Source organism: Leucopleurus acutus (genome assembly GCF_964270905.1).
Source record: "Leucopleurus acutus genome assembly, chromosome: 3".
Classification (NCBI taxonomy): Eukaryota; Metazoa; Chordata; class Mammalia; order Artiodactyla; family Delphinidae; genus Leucopleurus; species Leucopleurus acutus.
This window is the reverse complement of record NC_139145.1, coordinates 47,625,463-47,644,657: the sequence shown is the minus strand read 5'-3', so window position 1 is coordinate 47,644,657 and position 19,195 is coordinate 47,625,463. Positions and strand designations below refer to the sequence as shown.

Sequence of the window (19,195 nt, the reverse complement as noted above, 5' to 3'; positions counted from 1 at the left end):
AAAATTGATTTCCTAAGGAGAAACTGCTAAAATGCCTACATTTTAGCCCTTCTGTCATTAGAGTTACATTAAATGTTTCAACCTCATGATTTGACTCAAGTCATTTGACTCAGTTTTTATTGGTAGATCAGTAATTAATGGAATAGCCTGAGCAATTTCAGAGTTAACTTTATTAATTTGACAACATTTATTTAACAAATATCAAACTCCTACACTATGAAAAGCTCTTGATGATGTGATCGGATGTAAAAGTGAGTGAAATAGTTACTTTCCTCCATGATAGAGGCTGACAGACTTTTTCTGCAAAGCATCACATAGTAAATATTTTAGGCTTTTCAGGCCGTATGGTCTGTGTCACAACCACTCAACTCTGCTGTTGTAGTGCAGAAACACATGGACAATATGTATAGACAAAATGTATATGAATGGGCATGGCTGTCTTTCAGTAAAACTTTATTTACTAAAGCAAGTGGCACACTGAACTTGGGCTCTAGTTTGCCTGGGTACTATGAGAGTACAGGATATGGGTCCTCTAACCTAGTCTGCCAAAAATGATGCTTGCAGAAGTCTTCCTGGAAAAGGTGATGTCTGAGATAAGTTCCGAAGTAAAAGTAAAGTTAGGTGAAGAATTATCAGAGAGAAAAAGGTGGGGTTAAAGTATATTTTATCAGGAGGAAATAACATGAGCAGAGGTACAGAGGTATGTGTAAAGAATCACCCATAGATTTGGATTTTCTGAAACTTAAAAGAAAAGGCCAGGAGTGAGTGTTTCTAAGCCGGTGTGGTGCTCAAATGAGAGATGAGTTTGGAAAAGTCAGTAGGTATCCAGTGAAGGGTCTTAGGCAAAGCATCAATGTGTTCAGGTTTACATTTTATATAAATACACTTTCTAAGTGTGTGTGGAACTCAAGTGAGATGGAAGATGATGGGGGTGGGGAAGCAAGAACGGCGTGTGCCACAATTGTTGAGCACTTCATCATTCCCCTGTTGATCACTGGATTTTTTCCTGTTTTGGTATCTTGCCTACAAAGACACTGGATTTTATGCTGTGACTTAAGACAAGCTTCAGATGGTTCTTTTCCTTCCTTTGTGATTCTAAGGCAAAGCATAACCCCATATCATCTGATGGTGAATATTTTTCCAACTTTAGTTAAGAATAATTTACAAACATACTTGTATATATTTAAAGTATACAATGTGATGATTTGATATGCATTGTGGAATGATTACCAAGATCAAGATAATTAATACATCCGTCACCTCATATAGTTAACTCTGTGTGTGTGTGTGTGTGAATGCTTCAAATCTACTCTCATCAACTTTCAAGTATAAAATACCATATTATTAACTGTATTCACTATGCTGTACATTAGATCCTCAGAACTTATTCTTATAACTGAAAGTTTGTACCCTTTGACCTACATCACCGCATTTCTTCCTCTTGCACAGTCCCTGGCAACCATTGTATTCTCTGTTTCTATGAAATTGCCTTTTTTTTCTTTTCTTTTTTTGTTTTAAGATTCCACATGTAAGTGATGTCATAAGATAGTTATCTTTCTCTGTTTGGTTTATTTCACTTAGCATAATGTGTGCTAGATCCATCCATGTTGCAAATGACAGAATTTACTTTTTTTTGGCTGAATAATACTCCATTACATATATAAGATATAAAATATATAGGATATATAAGATATATAAGATAACATAAGATGTAAGATAAGCTATAGGATATTATATACACCATATATATAGAATTATATATTATATACACATATATACAGGTCTTCCTCCACTTATGATTGGTTTACATTCTGATAAACCCATCATCAATTGAACGTGTCATAAGTTGAAATGCACGTGATACAACTAACCTATCAAACATCACAGCTTAGCCTAGCCTAAGCTAAGCGTGCTCGGAACACTTACACTAGCCTACGGTGAGGCAAAGTCGTGTAACACAAAACCTATTCTATAATAAAGTGTTGCATATCACATGTAGTTCATTGAATACTGTACTGAAAGTGGAAAACAGAATCGTTATGAGGATACTGCATTGTTGTAAATATATTGGGTGTTTACCCTTGTGATCCTGTCGCTGACTGCTGCCACTGCCCAGTATCACAAGAGAGTATCCTACAGCGCTAGCCCAGGAAAAGTTCAAATGCAAAGTCTGAAGTACTTTTTCCAGTGAATGCATATTGCTTTCACACACATTGTAAAGTTGCAAAGTCTAAGTTGAACCATCGTAAGTTGGGTACTGTCTGTATATATACATCTCATATCTTCTTTATTCATCTTTCGGAGGTTAAACAACATTTAGGTTGTTTTTTGTGTCTAAGCTATTATGAATAATGCTGCAAGGAACATGGATGTGCAGATATCTCTTTAAGATACTGATTTCACTTTCTTCATATATATACCCAGGAGTAAGATTTATGGATCATATGGTAGTTCTATTTTTAATTTTTTGAGGAACAGCCATACTGTTTTCTGTAATGGCTGTACCAATTTACATTACTACCAGCAGTGTATAAGGTCTCCTTTTCTCCACATCTTCACCAGTATTTGGTATGTCTTGTCTATTTGGTGGTCATCTTAACAGCTGTGAGGTGATAACTTATGCTTTTGAGGTGCATTTCCCTGCTGATTAGTGATGTTGAGCACCTTTTCGTATACCTATTGGCCATTTGAATGTCTTTGGAAAAATGTCTATTTGGGTCCTTTGCCCATTTTTCAATTGTTTGTTTTTGCTATTGAGTTGTATGAGTTCTTCATATATTTTGGATATTATACCCTTTTAGATGTATGGTTTGCGAGTATCTTCTCCCATTCTCTAGGTTGCCTTTTTGATTTATTGTTTACTTTGCTGTGCTGAAGATTTTTAGTTTGATATAGTCTCTTGTTTATTTTAATTGTTGCCTATGCTACTGGTGTCTTATCCAAGAAATCATTGCCAAGGAACCTTTTATTCTGTTTTCTTCTAGAAGTTTTATGGTTTCAGGTCTTACATTTGAGTCTTTGATCCATTTTGAGTTAAATTTTGTAAGTGGTATAAAGTAAAGTGTACATTTTTATTTCTTTGCCTGTTTTCTCAACAGCATTTATTGAAGAAACTATCCTTTTCCTACTGTGCGTTCTTGGCACCATTGTCAAAAGTTAATTGACCATGTATGCATGGATTTATGTCCGGGCTCTCTATTCTGATCCAATGATCTATGTGTGTGTTTCTATGCCTGGACCATATTGTTTTGACTACTATAGCTTTGTAATATAGGTTGAAATCAAGAAGTGTCTACATTTAAAAGTGTATCATCACAAATAATAGTATGGTAATATAGCAATTTGAGGGCAGATGACAATAAAGTAACTTGAGGAAATATTTTCAATGTAGGCTTTCTCAAGTTATTTTATTGTCACCTGCCTGAAAATTAGCGTAATACCTCAACATATATATAGGGATTAGGAATGTGCCCTCTAGAGTTAGGAGACACAGAACTTGCACAATAATAAGCAGTGGTCCTGGCAAAACAAAAAACATGCTCTTTCCCTGACATCAACACAAAATAAAACAACAAACCTAAAGGAAAACCAAGACTCCTGATTCAGCTATACCACTGTCCTGCAGTTTATTCACTCTGCTTAATTCTTCCCCCTTTGTCATCTCTAATTCTTAATCCAGAAGACCACCATATGTGGAATAAATAGAAATCCTTTCAGTTCATTATACTTCACCTTGGGATAGCTCTTGTTTCCAGATGTCCTGGGAACTGTTTCTACTTAGCAAATACATTTCTTTCTTAGGAAACCATACTTACTCACAAACTATCACACTGACAAACCAGATATGAAAGAGAGATACCATCCTCCATACCCAATTTTCTCTTCTTTTTATGCTTTAGAGACATAAATTCATTTTAGCTTTCATGAAAAGACTGGAGTTAACAGATTTTTGCCTGCAGTCATCCTAATAGACGTGTGGGCTTTCGAGTCGTTGGATCTGGATTCAAATGTCAGCTCTCGCACTTAACTACGCTTAATGTCTAAACTGAGAAATTTAGATGTTTAAGCTCACTTTCCTTTTCCATATATATGTAGATAATTTAACATAAATAAAAACCCATAGAATTATTAAGATTCAAATAAAAATTTGTAGGTGTTATTAACTCTTTTCAGAAACCAAGGGTAAATGAAGTTAAGTATTCTGTACAATCATATTCTATAATAACAAGTAACATTTTTTGCACTCAGAAAATGTTAGTGTCATACATTCTTCTGATATCCTCTCTTTATGGGAAAACAAAGCTTAGAGTTGATTCATAGATACCATTAAAAACATTCATCTACCTAAACTGTTGAGTCAGGTCAACATAACTGGAATGAGGTGAGGTTGGCATATTCCCTTCCCAATAGGAATTTTTGTTTGGATATATACCTTATTCCCCTCTAATTTGGGAAGTTTATACTGATGCTAATGTGTGTGTGCACACATACATAGCAGAGATGGCAGTCCATCAAGCAGCCGCATAGCACAGGGAGATCAGCTCGGTGCTTTGTGACCGCCTGGAGGGGTGGGATAGGGAGGGTGGGAGGGAGGGAGATGCAAGAGGGAAGAGATATGGGAACATATGTATATGTATAACTGATTCACTTTGTTATAAAGCAGAAACTAACACACCATTGTAAAGCAATTATACCCCAATAAAGATGTAAAAAAAAAAAAAAAGCCAGGGGCAATCCCAAGACTCTAGTCAGCACCACTTCTAAATTCGGTTGCTCTGAGCTGACTTAAATCCATCTTTCTTCATCTGCTGGGCAGGGTCTCTGTAGAGACATGGTAGTTCTGAGTCTGTGGCCTCATCTGGTACAAAACTGTTCTCTAATGAAAGGCCTGGGGCCAGAGACCTCATTTACTTTCCCCAGAGTCTTCACAGATGGAAATGAGGATTTCCGTTTCACAAAGCAAAAGGGCATGCTGTCGGAACTACAGCGACTGCTTCTCGATTCAATAAAGCAAATTCAAAACCTAAAGGCCCCCGCTGCTGACCTTGTCACAGTGACTGTGTTTTTTCAACACTGTTGTATCTCCTTTGTAACTGTGTTTAACTCACTGCAGGGCCAGACACTTGCATGCATGGGAAGAGTGCTGCAAAAGCCTTTGCCCTGTTCAGTGCTGTAAGAAGAAGGATTCTTCAGAGGTGCCAGGAGAGATCTGTGGCTGCCAACAGAAGGTTTTAGAGACAACTATTTACTATTCTGGACTTTTCCTTTTAGGTACTATGCAGGGATAACCATTAGAATTCCATAGATACAGCTTCTTCCTTTATAAATGAGGAATCTGAGGACCAGAAGTTTAATAACTTGCCTAAACTTATATCGATACATCAGTTGGTGGAGGTGTCATAAAATGGCGGCCACAGGAGGTCTGCGTGCCACTGTCCCGGCAAAGTCTCTGCATTATAAACTCCTAGGAGGACTTGCTGTGTGGAGGGCCTGCTATGGTGTGCTTGGTTCATCATGGAGAGTGGGGTCAAAGGCTGTGAGGTCACACTGTCTGGGAATTTCTGTGAATAGACGGCTAAATCCATGAAGGTTGTGGATGGCCTGATGATCCCCACTGGGGACCCTGTTAACTACTGTGTCGATACTAGTATGTGCTATGTGACACTCAGACAGTAACACTGGGCATCAAAGTGAAGATCATGTTGCCTTGGGACCCAAGTGGTAGGATTGGCCTTAAGAAGCCCCTGCCTGACCATGTGAGGATTATGGAACCCAGAGATGAGATACTGCCCACCACCTCTGTCTCAGAACAGACCGGTGGGAAGCCGGAGCTGCCAGCTATGCCCCAGACAGTACACATGGCATAACAGGGTCTCCTTGGCAGTTGGATCTGGAGTCTGCAGGTTGCTCTCTAAAGATCTTTAGTAAAATCTGTTAAAAAAGAGAAAAAAAATCAAGATCTCACACAAGAGCCTTTTTATAGCCGCAGGTTGTATTCTCCATTTACTAATCTCTAATAATCACTTATTTTACTCTGGACCAGTGTTTGTTTCAGATCAGAGTTTCTCCAAGTATGATCCCTGAGAAATACGCATCAGAATCTCCTTGTGTGCCAGTTAGAATGCAGATTCCTGGGACCTGCTCCAGGACTATAATTTTCATGTCTCTGAAATTGGAGAAATTTTCATTTTCAACATGCACCTGAGGTGATTCCTGTGAAATACAGCATTTTTTCTTTTTCTTTTGAACTAAATTTAGACTTACAGAAGAGCTGCAGAGATAGTACAGAAAGTTTCCATGTACACTTCATCCAGCTTCTTTTAATGTTAACATTTTACCTAATAATACAGTATACCTATCAAACCAAAAAATTACCATTGGAACATTATTAATAACCAATTATGGACTTTATTCATATTTCACCAATTTTTTTTCACTAACTATATTTTTGTTGTTCTAGGACCCAATTTGTGGTCCCACATTGCTTTTAGTTATTATGTATACCAAATTTTACTGCTCTAGATTGTAATCCCATGTTCCACACTACAGAGGTTGAATCCTGGCTCTGAAGGCAGCCAAAGGCTTAAATTCAGGTACTCATGTGACGGTACTTAAATTCCAGCTACAATGACAGTACTTTTAATAATGCTGCAGAGATTCACTCACTCAGAAACTTAATTGAAGGACACATAAAACACCATTCAATCTCTCATTTTACTGATCGAGTTCCTGCATCCTAGAGAAGAAATTTGAGCAAGTTGATGGAAATATTGGAACTGTAGTCCATTTCACATGTCTCCAAGTTACCTTGTAATTTCTTTAAGCATCTGGCTTTGATTATAGTTCTTTCCTTTATTCTCAAAGTGAAGGTCAATGAACAGTTTTAAAAAATATCGTCCATGATTTCTTATGGTTCTTCCAGTTATCCATGAGAGGAATAGGAGAAGGCTAGCATTCTCCAATTTGGTGATCAGGAAACAGGTTCAGAGAGTAAAAACTGAGGTCCCCAAGGTTCCATGGCAAGCATACAGCTAAGGCCTATCCAGACCTCTACAAGCTGACTCCTGAATTAGTGCCATTCTGCAGTATGCCACACGCCTCCAGCCCTGAATTTATGCACTCGGTGCTGAAACGGATATTTTGTGTATTCATATAGAACATTTGGAGGAGTGAGTATTTATACACAAATTCAAATAGGGCACCCAAATGGGGAAACGTTGTGAACCTGGCATATTGAGCAATTATAAATGGGAGACATGACTGTGGGAAGGGAAATGACATAAATCAGTGTGAATATCTATTCTTGGTGGAAAAGACTAGATAATTCTAAGGTGTTTTTTTTTTTTTTAACATCTTTATTGGGGTATAATTGCTTTACAATGGTGTGTTAGTTTCTGCTTTATAATAAAGTGAATCAGCCATACATATATATATATATATCCCCATATCTCCTCCCTCTTGCATGTCCCTCCCACCCTCCCTATCCCATCCCGCTAGGTGGACGCAAAGCACCGAGCTGATCTCCCTGTGCTATGCAGCTGCTTCCCACTAGCTATCTGTTTTACATTTGCTAGTGTATATATGTCCATGCCACTCTCTCACTTCGTCCCAGCTTACCCTTCCCCCCTCCATGTCCTCAAGTCCATTCTCTACGTCCGCGTCTTTATTCCTGTCCTGCCCCTAGGTTCTTCAGAACCTTTTTTTTTTTTTTTTTAGATTCCATATATATGTGTTAACATACGGTATTTGTTTTTCTCCTTCTGACTTACATCATTCTGTATGACAGACTCTAGGTCCATCCACCTCACTACAAATAACTCAATTTTGTTTCTTTTTATGGCTGACTAATATTCCATTGTATATATGTGCCACGTCTTCTTTATCCATTCATCTGTTGATGGACACTTAGTCTGCTTCCATGTCCTGGCTATTGTAAATAGAGCTGCAATGAACATTGTGGTACATGACTGTTTTTGAATTATGGTTTTCTCCAGGTATATGCCCAGTACTGGGATTGCTGGGTCTTATGGTAGTTCTGCTTTAGTTTTTTAAGGAACCTCCATACCGTTCTCCATAGTGGCTGTATCAATTTACATTCCCACCAACAGTACAAGAGGGTTCCCTTTTCTCCACACCCTCTCCAGCATTTATTGTTTGTCGATTTTTTGATGATGGCCATTCTGACCACTGTGAGATGATACCTCATTGTAGTTTTGGTTTGCATTTCTCTAATGATTAGTGATGTTGAGCATCCTTTCATGTGTTTGTTGGCAGTCTGTATATCTTCTTGGGAGAAATGTCTATTTAGGTCTTCTGCCCATTTTTGGATTGGCTTGTTTGTTCTTCTGATATTGAGCTACATGAGCTGCTTATAAATTTTGGAGATTAATCCTTTGTCAGTTCCTTCATTTGCAAATATTTTCTCCCATTTTAAGAGTTGTCTTTTTGTCTTGTTTATGGTTTCCTTTGCTGTGCAAAAGCTTTGAAGTTTCATTAGGTCCCATTTGTTTAGTTTTCTTTTTATTTCCATCTCTAGGTGGTGGGTGAAAAAGGATCTTGCTGTGATTTATGTTATAGAGTGTTCTGCCTAAGTTTTCCTCTAAGAGTTTTATGGTGTCTGGCCTTACATTTAGGTTTCTAATCCATTTTTAGTTTATTTTTGTGTATGGTGTTAGGGAGTGTTCTAATTTCATTCTTTTACATGTGGCTGTCCAGTTTTCCCAGCACCACTTAATGCACAGGGTGTCTTCTCTCCATTGTATATTCTTGCCTCCTTTATCAAAGATAAGGTGACCATATGTGTGTGGGTTTATCTCTTGGCTTTCTATCCTGTTCCATTGATCTATATTTCTGTTTTGTGCCAGTACCATACTGTCTTGATTACTGTAGCTTTGTAGTATAGTCTGAAGTCAGTAAGCCTGATTGCCCCAGCTCTGTTTTTCTTTCTCAAGATTGCTTTGGCTATTCGGGGTCTTTGTGTTTCAGTAGAAATTGTGAATTTTTTTGTTCTAGTTCTGTGAAAAATGCCATTGGTAGTTTGATAGGGATTGCATTGAATCTGTAGATTGCTTTGGGTAGTATAGACATTTTCACAATGTTGATTCTTCCAATCCAAGAACATGGTATATCTCTCCATCTGTTTGTATCATTTTTAGTATCTTTCATCAGTGTCTTATAGTTTTCTGCATACCGGTCTTTTGTCTCCTTAGATCAGTTTATTCCTAGGTATTCCTAGGTATTTTATTCCTTTTGTTGCAATGCCAACAAAAGTTAGCATTGTGTGGAGTGTTTCCTTAATTTCTCTTTCAGATTTTTCGTCATTAGTTTATAGGAATGCAAGAGATTTCTGTGCATTAATTTTGTATCCTGTTACTTTACCAAATTCATGGATTAGCTCTAGTAGCTTTCTGGTAGCATCTTTAGGGTACTCTATGTGTAGTATCATGTCATCTGCAAACAGTGAGAGCTTTACTTCTTCTTTTCTGATTTGGATTCCTTTTATTTCTTTTTCTTCTCTGATTGCTGTGGCTAAAACTTCCAAAAGTATGTTGAATAATAGTGGTGAGAGTGGGCAACCTTGTCTTGTTCCTGATCTTAGTGTAAATGGTTTCAGTGTTTCACCATTGAGAACGATGTTGGCTGTGTGTGGTCGTATATGGCCTTTATTATGTTGAAGTAAGTTCCCTCTATGCCTACTTTCTGTAGGGTTTTTTAAATCAAAAATGGGTGTTGATTTCTGTCTAAAGCTTTTTCTGCATCTATTGAGATGATCATATGGGTTTTCGCCTTCAGTTTGTTAATATAGTGTATCCCATTGATTGATTTGCATATATTGAAGAATCCTTGCATTCCTGGGATAAATCCCACTTGATCATGGTGTGTGATCCTTTTAATGTGCGACTGGATTCTGTTTGCTAGTATTTGGTTGAGGAGTTTTGCATCTATGCTCATCAGTGTCATTGGCCTGTAGTTTCCTTTTTTTGTGACATCTTTTTCTGGTTTTGGTATCAGGGTGATGGTGGCCTCTTAGAATGAGTTTGGGTGTGTTCCTCCCTCTGCTGTATTTTAGAAGTGTTTGAGAAGGACAGGTTTAACTCTTCTTTCAGTGTTTGATAGAATTCGCCTGTGAAACCATCTGGTGCTGGGCTTTTATTTGTTGGAAGATTTTTAATCACACTTTCAATTTCAGTGCTTGTGATTTGTCTGTTTTTATTTTCTGTTTCTTCCTGGTTTAGTCTCAGAAGGTTGTGCTTTTGTAAGAATTTGTCCATTTCTTCCAGGTTGTCCATTTTATTGACATAGAGTTGCTTGTAGTAATCTCTCATGATCTTTTGTATTTCTGCAGTGTCAGTTGTTACTTCTCCTTTTTCATTTCTAATTCAATTGATTTGAGTCTTCTCCCTTTTTTTCTTGATGAGTCTGGCTAATGGTTTATCAATTTTGTTTATCTTCTCAAAGAACCAGCTTTTAGTTTTTTTGATCTTTGCCATTGTTTTCTTCATTTATTTTTCATTTATTTCTGATTTGATCCTTATGATTTCTTTCCTTGTGCTAACTTTGGGGTTTTTTGTTCTTCTTTCTCTAATTGCTTTAGGTGTAAGGCTATGTTTTGTATTTGAGATATTTCTTGTTTCTTGAGGTAGGATTGTATTGCTATAAACTCCACTCTTAGAACTGCTTTTGCTGCATCCCAAAGGTTTTGGGTCATCATGTTTTAATTGTGATTTGTTTCTGAGTTCTGTTAAATTTCTTCTTTGATTTCTTCAGTGATCTCTTGGTTATTTCATACTGTATTGTTTAGCCTGCACGTGTTTGTATTTTTTACATATTTTTTCCTGTAATATCTAGTCTCATAGGGTTGTGGTCAGAAAAGATACTTGATACAATTTCAATTTTCTTAAATTTACCAAGGCTTGATTTGTGACCCAAGATATGATCTATCCTGCAGAATGTTCCATGAGCACATGAGAAGAAAGTGTATTCTGTTCTTTTTGGATGGAATGTCCTATAAATATCAAGGCCATCATGTTTAATGTGTCATTTAAAGCTTGTGTTTCCTTATTTATTTTCATTTTGTTTGATTTGTCAGTTGGTGAAAGTGGGGTGTTAAAGTCCCCTACAATGATTGTGTTACTGTCGATTTCCCCTTTTATGGCTGTTAGCATTGCCTTATGTATTGAGGTTGTGCGTGTAAATATTTACAATTGTTATATGTTCTTGTTGGATTGAACCCTTGATCATTATGTAGTGTCCTTCTTTGTCTCTGATAATAGTGTTTATTTTAAAGTCTATTTTGTCTGAGATGAGGATTGCTACTGCAGCCTTCTTTTGATTTCCATGTGCATGGAATATCTTTTTCCATCCCCTCACTTTCAGTCAGTATGTGTCCCTCTGTCTGAAGTGGGTCTCTTGTAGACAGCATATATACGGTTGTTGTTTTTGTATCCATTCAGCCAGTCTATGTCTTTTGGTTGGAGTATTGAAGCCATTTACATTTAATGTAGTTATTGATATGTATGTCCCTATTACCATTTTCTTAATTGTTTTGGGTTTGTTATCGTAGGTCTTTTCCTTCTCTTGTGTTTCCTGCCTAGAGAGGTTGCTTTAGCATTTGTTGTAAAGCTGGTTTGGTGATATTGAATTCTCTTAGCTTTTTCTTGTCTGTAAAGGTTTTAATTTCTCCGTCAAATCTGAATGAGACCCTTGCTGGGTCGAGTAATCTTGGTTGTATGTTTTTCCCTTTCATCACTTTCAGTATGTCCTGCCACTCCCTTCTGGCTTGCAGAATTTCTGCTGAAAGTTCAGCTGTTAACCTTATAGGGATTCTCTTGTATGTTATTGGTTTTTTTTTTTGCTGCTTTTAATATTTTTTCTTTGTATTGAATTTTTGATAGTTTGATTAATATGTGTCTTGGCGTGTTTCTCCTTGGATTTATCCTGTATGGGACTCTCTGCACTTCCTGGACTTGATTGATTATTTCCTTTCCCATATCAGGGACGTTTTCAACTATAATCCCTTCAAATATTTTCTCAGTCCCTTTCTTTTTCTCTTCTTCTTCTGGGTCCCCTATAATTCGAATGTTGGTTTGTTTAAATGTTGGTTTGTTTAATGTTGTCCCAGAGGCCTCTGAGACTGTCCTCAATTCTTTTCATTCTTTTTTCTTTATTCTGCTCTGCAGCATTTATTTCCACTATTTTATCTTCCAGGTCACTTATCCGTTCTTCTGCCTCAGTTATTCTGCTATTGGTTCCTTCTAGAGATGTTTTAATTTCATTTATTGTGCTGTTCATCAGTGTTTGTTTGCTCTTTAGTTCTTCTAGGTCCTTGTTAAACATTTCTTCTATTTTGCCCATTCTATTTCCAAGATTTTGAATCATCTTTGCTCTCATTACTCTGAATTCTTTTTCAGGTAGGCTGCCTATTTCCTCTTCATTTGTTTGCTCTTGTGGGTTTTTATCTTGCTCCTTCATCTTCTGTGTTTTTCTCTGTCTTCTCATTTCGGTTAACTTACTGTGTTTAGTCTCCTTTTCACAGGCTGCAGGTTCATAGTTACCATTGTTTTTCATGTCTGCCTCCAGTGGCTAAGGTTGGTTCAGTGGGTTGTGTAGGCTTCCCTGTGGAGGGGACTAGTGCCTGTGTTCTGGTGGATGAGGCTGGATTTTGTCTTTCTGATGGGCAGGACTGCATCCGGTGGTGTGTTTTGGGGTGTCTGTCACCTTTTTATGATTTTAGGCAGACTGTCTGCTAATGGGTGTGGTTGTGTTTCTGTCTTGGTAGTTGTTTGGCATAGGGTGTCCAGCATTGTAGCTTGCTGGTCATTGAGTGGAGCTGGGTCTTAGTGTTGAGATGGAGATCTCTGGGAGAGCTTTCGCCATTTGATATTACATGGAGCTGGGAGGTATCTTGTGTACCAGTGTCCTCAACTCGACTCTCTCACCTCAGAGGCACAGGCCTGACTCCTGGCTGGAGCACCAAGGCCCTGTCAACCACACGGCTCAGAAGAAAACAGGGGAAAAAGGAAGGAAAGAAAGAAAAAAAATGAAATAAAGTAAAGTTATTGAGTAAAATTTTTTCTTAATTATTAAAAAATATTAAAAAGTACAATAAAAAGAAAGAAGAGAGCAACTAAACCAGAAAAACAAATCCACCAATGATAACAAGTGCTGAAAACTATACTTACAAAAAAACCACAAAAACTATGGACAGACAGTACTGCAGGACAAATGGTAAAAGCAAAGCTATACAGACATGCTCACATAAAGAAGCATACACATACACCCTCACAAAAAGGAAAAAGAAAATATATGTATAGAAAACAAAGACCAAGTCAATAAACAAATCTACCAATGATAATAAACTAAATACTAAAGTAAGATAAACATAAAACCAGAAACAAATTAGATGCAGTGAGCAAACCCCAAGTCTACAGTTGATACCAAAGTCCACCGCCTCATTTTTGGGATGATTTCTTGTCTATTCAGGTATTCCAGAGATGCAGGGTACATCAAGTTGATTGTGGAGCTTTAATCCGCTTCTCCTGAGGCTGCTGGGAGAGATTTCCCTTTCTCTTCTTTGTTCGCACAGCTCCCGGGGTTCAGCTTTGGATTTGGCCCTGCCTCTGCCTGTAGGTCCCCTGAGGGTGTCTGCTCCTCACTCAGACAGGACGGGTTTAAAGTAGCAGCTGATTAGGGGACTCTGGCTCACTCAGGCCAGGGGAGAGGGAGGGGTACGGAATGCAGGGCGAGCCTGTGGCGGCAGAGGCTGGTGTGACATTGCACCAGCCTGAGGCGCACCGTGTGTTCTCCCAGGGAAGTTGTCCCTGGATCCCGGGACCCTGGCAGTGGTGGGCTGCACAGGCTCCTGGGAGAGTAGGTGTGAATAGTGATCTGTGCTTGCACACAGGCTTCTTGGTGGCTGCAGCAGCAGCCTTAGCATTTCATGCCCGTCTCTCGTGTCCGTGCTGATAGCTGTGGTCCGGGCCTGTCTCTGGAGCTCGTTTAGGCGGTGCTCTGGATCCCCTCTCCTCGCACACCATGAAACAATGGTCTCTTGCCTCTTAGGCAGGTCCAGACTTTTCCTAGACTCCCTACTGGCTAGCTGTGGTGCACTAGCCCCCTTCAGGCTGTGTTCACACAGCCAACCCCAGTCCTCTCCCTGGGTTCTGACCTCCGAAGCCCGAGCCTCAGCTCCCAGCCCCCACCAGCCCCAGTGGGTGAGCAGACAAGCCTGTCAGGCTGGTGAGTGCTGGTCGGCACCGATCCTCTGTGCGGAAATTTCTCTGCTTTGCCCTCTGCACCCCTGTTGCTGTGCTCTCCTCCATGGCTCCGAAGCTTCCCCCCCACCACCTCCCGTTTCCACCAGTGAAGGGTCTTCCTTGTGTGTGGAAACTTATCCTTCTTCACAGCTGCCTCCCAGAGGTTTAGGTCCCGTGCATATTCTTTTGTCTCTGTTTTTTCTTTTTTCTTTTGCCCTACCTAGGTACTTGGAGAGTTTCTTGCCTTTTGGGAAGTCTGAGGTCTTCTGCCAGCATTCAGGAGGTGTTCTGTAGGAGTTGTTCCGCATGTAGAGGTATTTCTGATGTATTTGTGGGGAGGAAGATGATCTCCACGTTTTACTCCTCTGCCATCTTGAAGGTCTCCAGGCTTTTTGTTTTTTAATTTAGGTACCTCATTCCTTGTCTGTCCTGAGAATGAAATGAGTGACTCTTATGAATTTTGTCACTGCTCACACCTTGGCATGCTTCTGGAAAAAAAAAAAAAATTGTTCATGGGGTAATCAGTATAATTTAAGACCCTGTTACACACAAAGCTACCAACAAAGTTGTATACAGGAAAGATAGAGTTCTATTCCTGTTTTTACCACTAAAACTAGTTTGTGCCCATACACACATAGTGGTTTGTTTGTGTTTTGGGACTATGTCACGGTCAGCCTAAATATAAATGAGAGGGTGCGAATTGGTGGTTTCTTGGGCAAAGCCATAGCTAGGATCGGTCGGGGGGATTACCATGGGAAAGAGCTGGTAGGTTAAGCCTACCTGTTGTGTGGTCTGATGGGGGTGTATTCACATGAAAGGCTATCATCCTTTCCCTGTGTTGGCCGTGATTCCGAAGGTCTTGCTCTGTTTCCTCTGATAGTTTTTCATTAGAGTCTTAACAAAAGCCAACCCCATGCATGTCTTTATTTTTGTTGATTCCTTTAAAGTCATACCTGGGGTAGAAAGGTTCCCCTGCTCCCCATCCCACTGTGCCTCTGCTGTAGGGTCCTGTCCTGACTTCTTATGCTTCTTAAGTTTCCAGGACCGAAGCATCTCTTGCTAAGTAGAATGAAGAGCCTTTGTCTTCTGTGAGGCTTTAGATCACGGAAATTTGGCAGAGTGGGTAATCTTTCTGGCAGAGCCATATGAAATATTCGTCCATCACATCTAGAGGCCTAAGTGTGGGAGGCAACCTTGGCGAATTGGGAAATAACTGAAGTGTGGCTTTCAGGTCCAGCCTCTAAATAAGAAAGATAGGCTTAAGGGGTTGTTCTTCCAGTAGGATTTGCCTTCTAACAGGGGAAGTTAGAAGACCTCGTCAACTCGGAAAAATAAATCTTTAAAGGTGAAACTTCTGAAGGGTATCTGGGGTTGTGAAAGATATTGTTAGTTGACCTGAACATACCCCCAAATCCAACAAAATGGGCTTTTTTTTTTTTCGCTATATAGTTAAAATTAGCCCCAGGAAGTTATCTTGGTAATTTTACTTAGACTTGAAATACATGACAAAAATTGGCCATTTCTCTCCTATGTTACTTTCTCTCTTTTCCTACCAGGACCACAGTTACAGGTAGTGGTGACACCAGAATTTCTCTATGGGTGAGTCTTAAATGCCTGGAAAGCTCGTCTTGATATTGACAAATTATTTGACTTTAATATACTTATTTGAGGTAGCTAGAGTAGAAAATCACTTTGCCGAGAATGGAGACAACTATATATACTACTTGCTTTGACTTTTCTCTAATTTGATGAGGACATAGGGTTCAAAGATGGTGGTAGGTAGTAAATGTCCCAGGGTCACAAAAGAAGTCCATAGAAGGGCTGGGCTTGCAAACCAAGTCTCAGATTCTGAGGAAAGCAAATCCTTTCCCATAAAGCAGTTAATTAACTCTATAGCTTCAATAGGAGAGAATATTTGCTTTCTCCGGTGAGTACCCTTTCTCCAAGGCCAGCTCAATACTGAGAGCCCTGCAGTCGTATTGATTATACAGAACACGTTATGCAGTTCTCCAAGGTGTGTGAGAGGTTTTTGTTTGTGTGTTTGATTTGAACTTCTTAGCCAATGGTATTTTACAGGTATTCTAAATGAAAGGGTGGTTTCTATTTAAACTCATAAGTATTTTGTGAGTCATAGAGAAGAAAAAGAAAGACAGTAGAAGAAAATTCTGCTCTAAAATTATAAAATTTCAAGGTGTTACATAAAAGGAAAGTTTAGTAGAGCTAGTGGATTAATAAAGACTAACAAGGCAGCCAGGCCTCATCTCGGAGAAGAGTTAGGCTTTCAAGTCAGTATGTGAGGCCAAAATAGAGTTTAGTTAAAACTACCCTTGAAAATATGTATACAGGTGACATAATACCTGAGAAGTCCAACCAGGACTTCTGCCAGTTTTTCCTCCAGACAGAAGAGATACTTATTTGCCAGTTTCACCTCCAGTGACAGAACAGATACCTCTTTATTTGCATGAATACAAAGAATTCTCAGGGTTGTGTTATGTGGAAAAAGGTGCAGTGTGTCTTTAAAGACAAATAGTATGCAGCCTTGTAAGATGCTCACTGAGGGAAGGTGCAGTGCAGGTGAGGAGGGGATCTGCTAAGGGAACAGTCACTTTAAGTCCCCGCTGAGGGGAATGGTGTATGGAATGGTCCTCTCCTGCTCTCACTCTCTCTGATTTTCTTACTTAATGCTCTTCCCCACAACTCTAGAATGAGTCTAATTGAATACGCCTAAATGCATGTAAGACAGAGAAGAACTTAAAAACCAGGTTTTGACTCTAGTTCTAATCTGATGTTTCTCAACAGCCTCACTTCTTCTCTCTCCCCTCTTCCCTTTCTTGTACACATACTTAGTTTGCACCTATATGTACCAGAGACTACAGAAAGCACTCATGTGAACCAAAGTCCTACCCCTATGGAGTTCATAGACTTAATGGGGAAGAAAAAAATTTAAAACAACAAATAATTGCTAATAGAGTTATTCCATCAAGAGGAAATAGAAGTTCAGAGTACTAGGAGATCAAGTAACTGGACAACCTAATCATTATCAGGCTTGGGTTTGGGGGAGCAGAACTCATGCTACTTGATACCTGTGAGACCTTAAGCACATCACTTAAATGTCTCAGTTTTTGTTTGCTCAGCAACTGCATTAGTTGTTGTAAGAATTCGATTGAACAGGATAACCTATTAGTTGGAACATAAATTATTTGTCCTATTGTTGCCCATCTGTCCTGTGTCCGCATTTGTTTTGGGCTCTACCAGAAGTACATGAGAGGTATAAGATACAGACTTGCCTTTTTTTCTGCTTGGAAAGTTAGATTAGTTCAAGGGAATAATGAAGAGATTATATTGGAAGAGACTTAAGCAAAGCATGTCACATGAGTTCAAAGAAGGGAGAAATCCATCAAGGAGGGTGGTAATATAGGGCAGTCTTCAAATAGTTGACTGGATTTTGTGAGTTTATCTAGAGGGGACAATGAAATGTAAAGTAGTATTCTGCTATAATAAGGGATGACGTACTGATATATGCTATAACATAGATGAACCTCGAAAACATTGTGCTAAGTGAAAGAAGCCACACACAAAGGCCACACGTTATTAGATTCCATTTCTGTGGAATTAAGTTCAGTATATTCTTTAGCATCCACAGCAAGTATTCCTGTTCTGAAGTAGTTCATCACAGAAGAATTGAAAAAAAAAAGATCATGTGCTGAGTACTTACCATGGTGAGTGACACTGTGAGAGGTGTCAGTCACGTGTAATAGGAACATGTGAAATGCACAAGTAGCAGTCCATCAATGAAATGTACAGAGAGGGACCGACCCATAATAAGGGACATATGAAAAGATCCAGTGGTGCCAGGCCTTGGGAATTAGGCACAGTTCAGTTCCTGACTCCTTCCCTTACAAATTACTGATTTGGGTTGGAAGGTTGTTAACCAATCTCTGACATTTCTTTTTCATTTTTAAGTTGGATATAATTACACAATGCTGAAAAATGACCACAACAAGTGAGATACCTCATGCACTATTCCTAGCACATAGGATGTTCTCAATGCAAGTTCCTGGAGGAATTTCAATGCCGGCAGAGGCAGCTTCAAAGTAGGCACTCTCACAAATGTCTTACTGAAGGAGACTGAAGTCCAGCTAATTATTGTTATTATAAAAGTCAGTGCATGTTAAATGTGAAAGGAATGGCACAGGTGATATGTATTATTGTAAGGACAGTGTAGTCAGCATAATTTAGTATGAGATCAGTGTTTCAATGCCCTAGGTCTACCACTTACTAACTGAGATTTCAATCAATTTTTTTTTCTAATCTGAGAAAAAAGGAATTAAGCTTCTTCATTCTTAGAGGGTTGGAGTTATATAAATAGATGAAAAGTATCTAGCAAAATGCCTGGTCCCCAGCAAATTCATTATAGAGATTGGTTGGAGGAAAGGGAGTATTTCGGATCTAAAAAACCAGAAAAGGGTTATTGAGATGGTAGAACTTTGGGTCACCCCTAAACAACAGTTGAACAGTTGAGTTCTCAGAAGCACAGGGCATTCCGGGTCAGACATCTTGTTTTAGCTCCCACATTAGCTTCTCCTCACCTGAGTGTGTGACAGTTGCTCTATTTGTGGTCGTTGTCTGCTTTCAGGTTGATTCCAGATGGATGAAGAGTGAGACAGAGTGTGCAGGCAGGGGTCACTCAGTGACAGTTTAGGTCAGAGGTTTTCAAAGTGGAATGCCTGCCTACCAAGAGGTAACACAGGGATATGGGGAGGAAATAGAACTTACATTTATATGTATTTTAATGTATCGGTTTGAATTTTAAAAACATTTTGTGTCTATTTAAAATGTACATAATATGGAATCTGTATGGATTCATAAATAAATCTACTGAGGGTGCACAATCAAAAATATCTTACCGAAGAGAGTACACAATCACACTTTGGGACCAG

The 19,195-nt window shown here is 39.0% G+C and overlaps 1 pseudogene across 1 annotated transcript; it reads left to right on the top strand.

Moving 5' to 3' along the window:
* The first annotated feature begins 5,514 nt into the window (after positions 1–5,514).
* On the top strand, positions 5,515–5,867 carry LOC309959369 (small ribosomal subunit protein uS3-like; annotated as a pseudogene). The gene has a single exon. The product of its transcript is annotated as a small ribosomal subunit protein uS3-like (transcript).
* Positions 5,868–19,195: the final 13,328 nt, after the last annotated feature.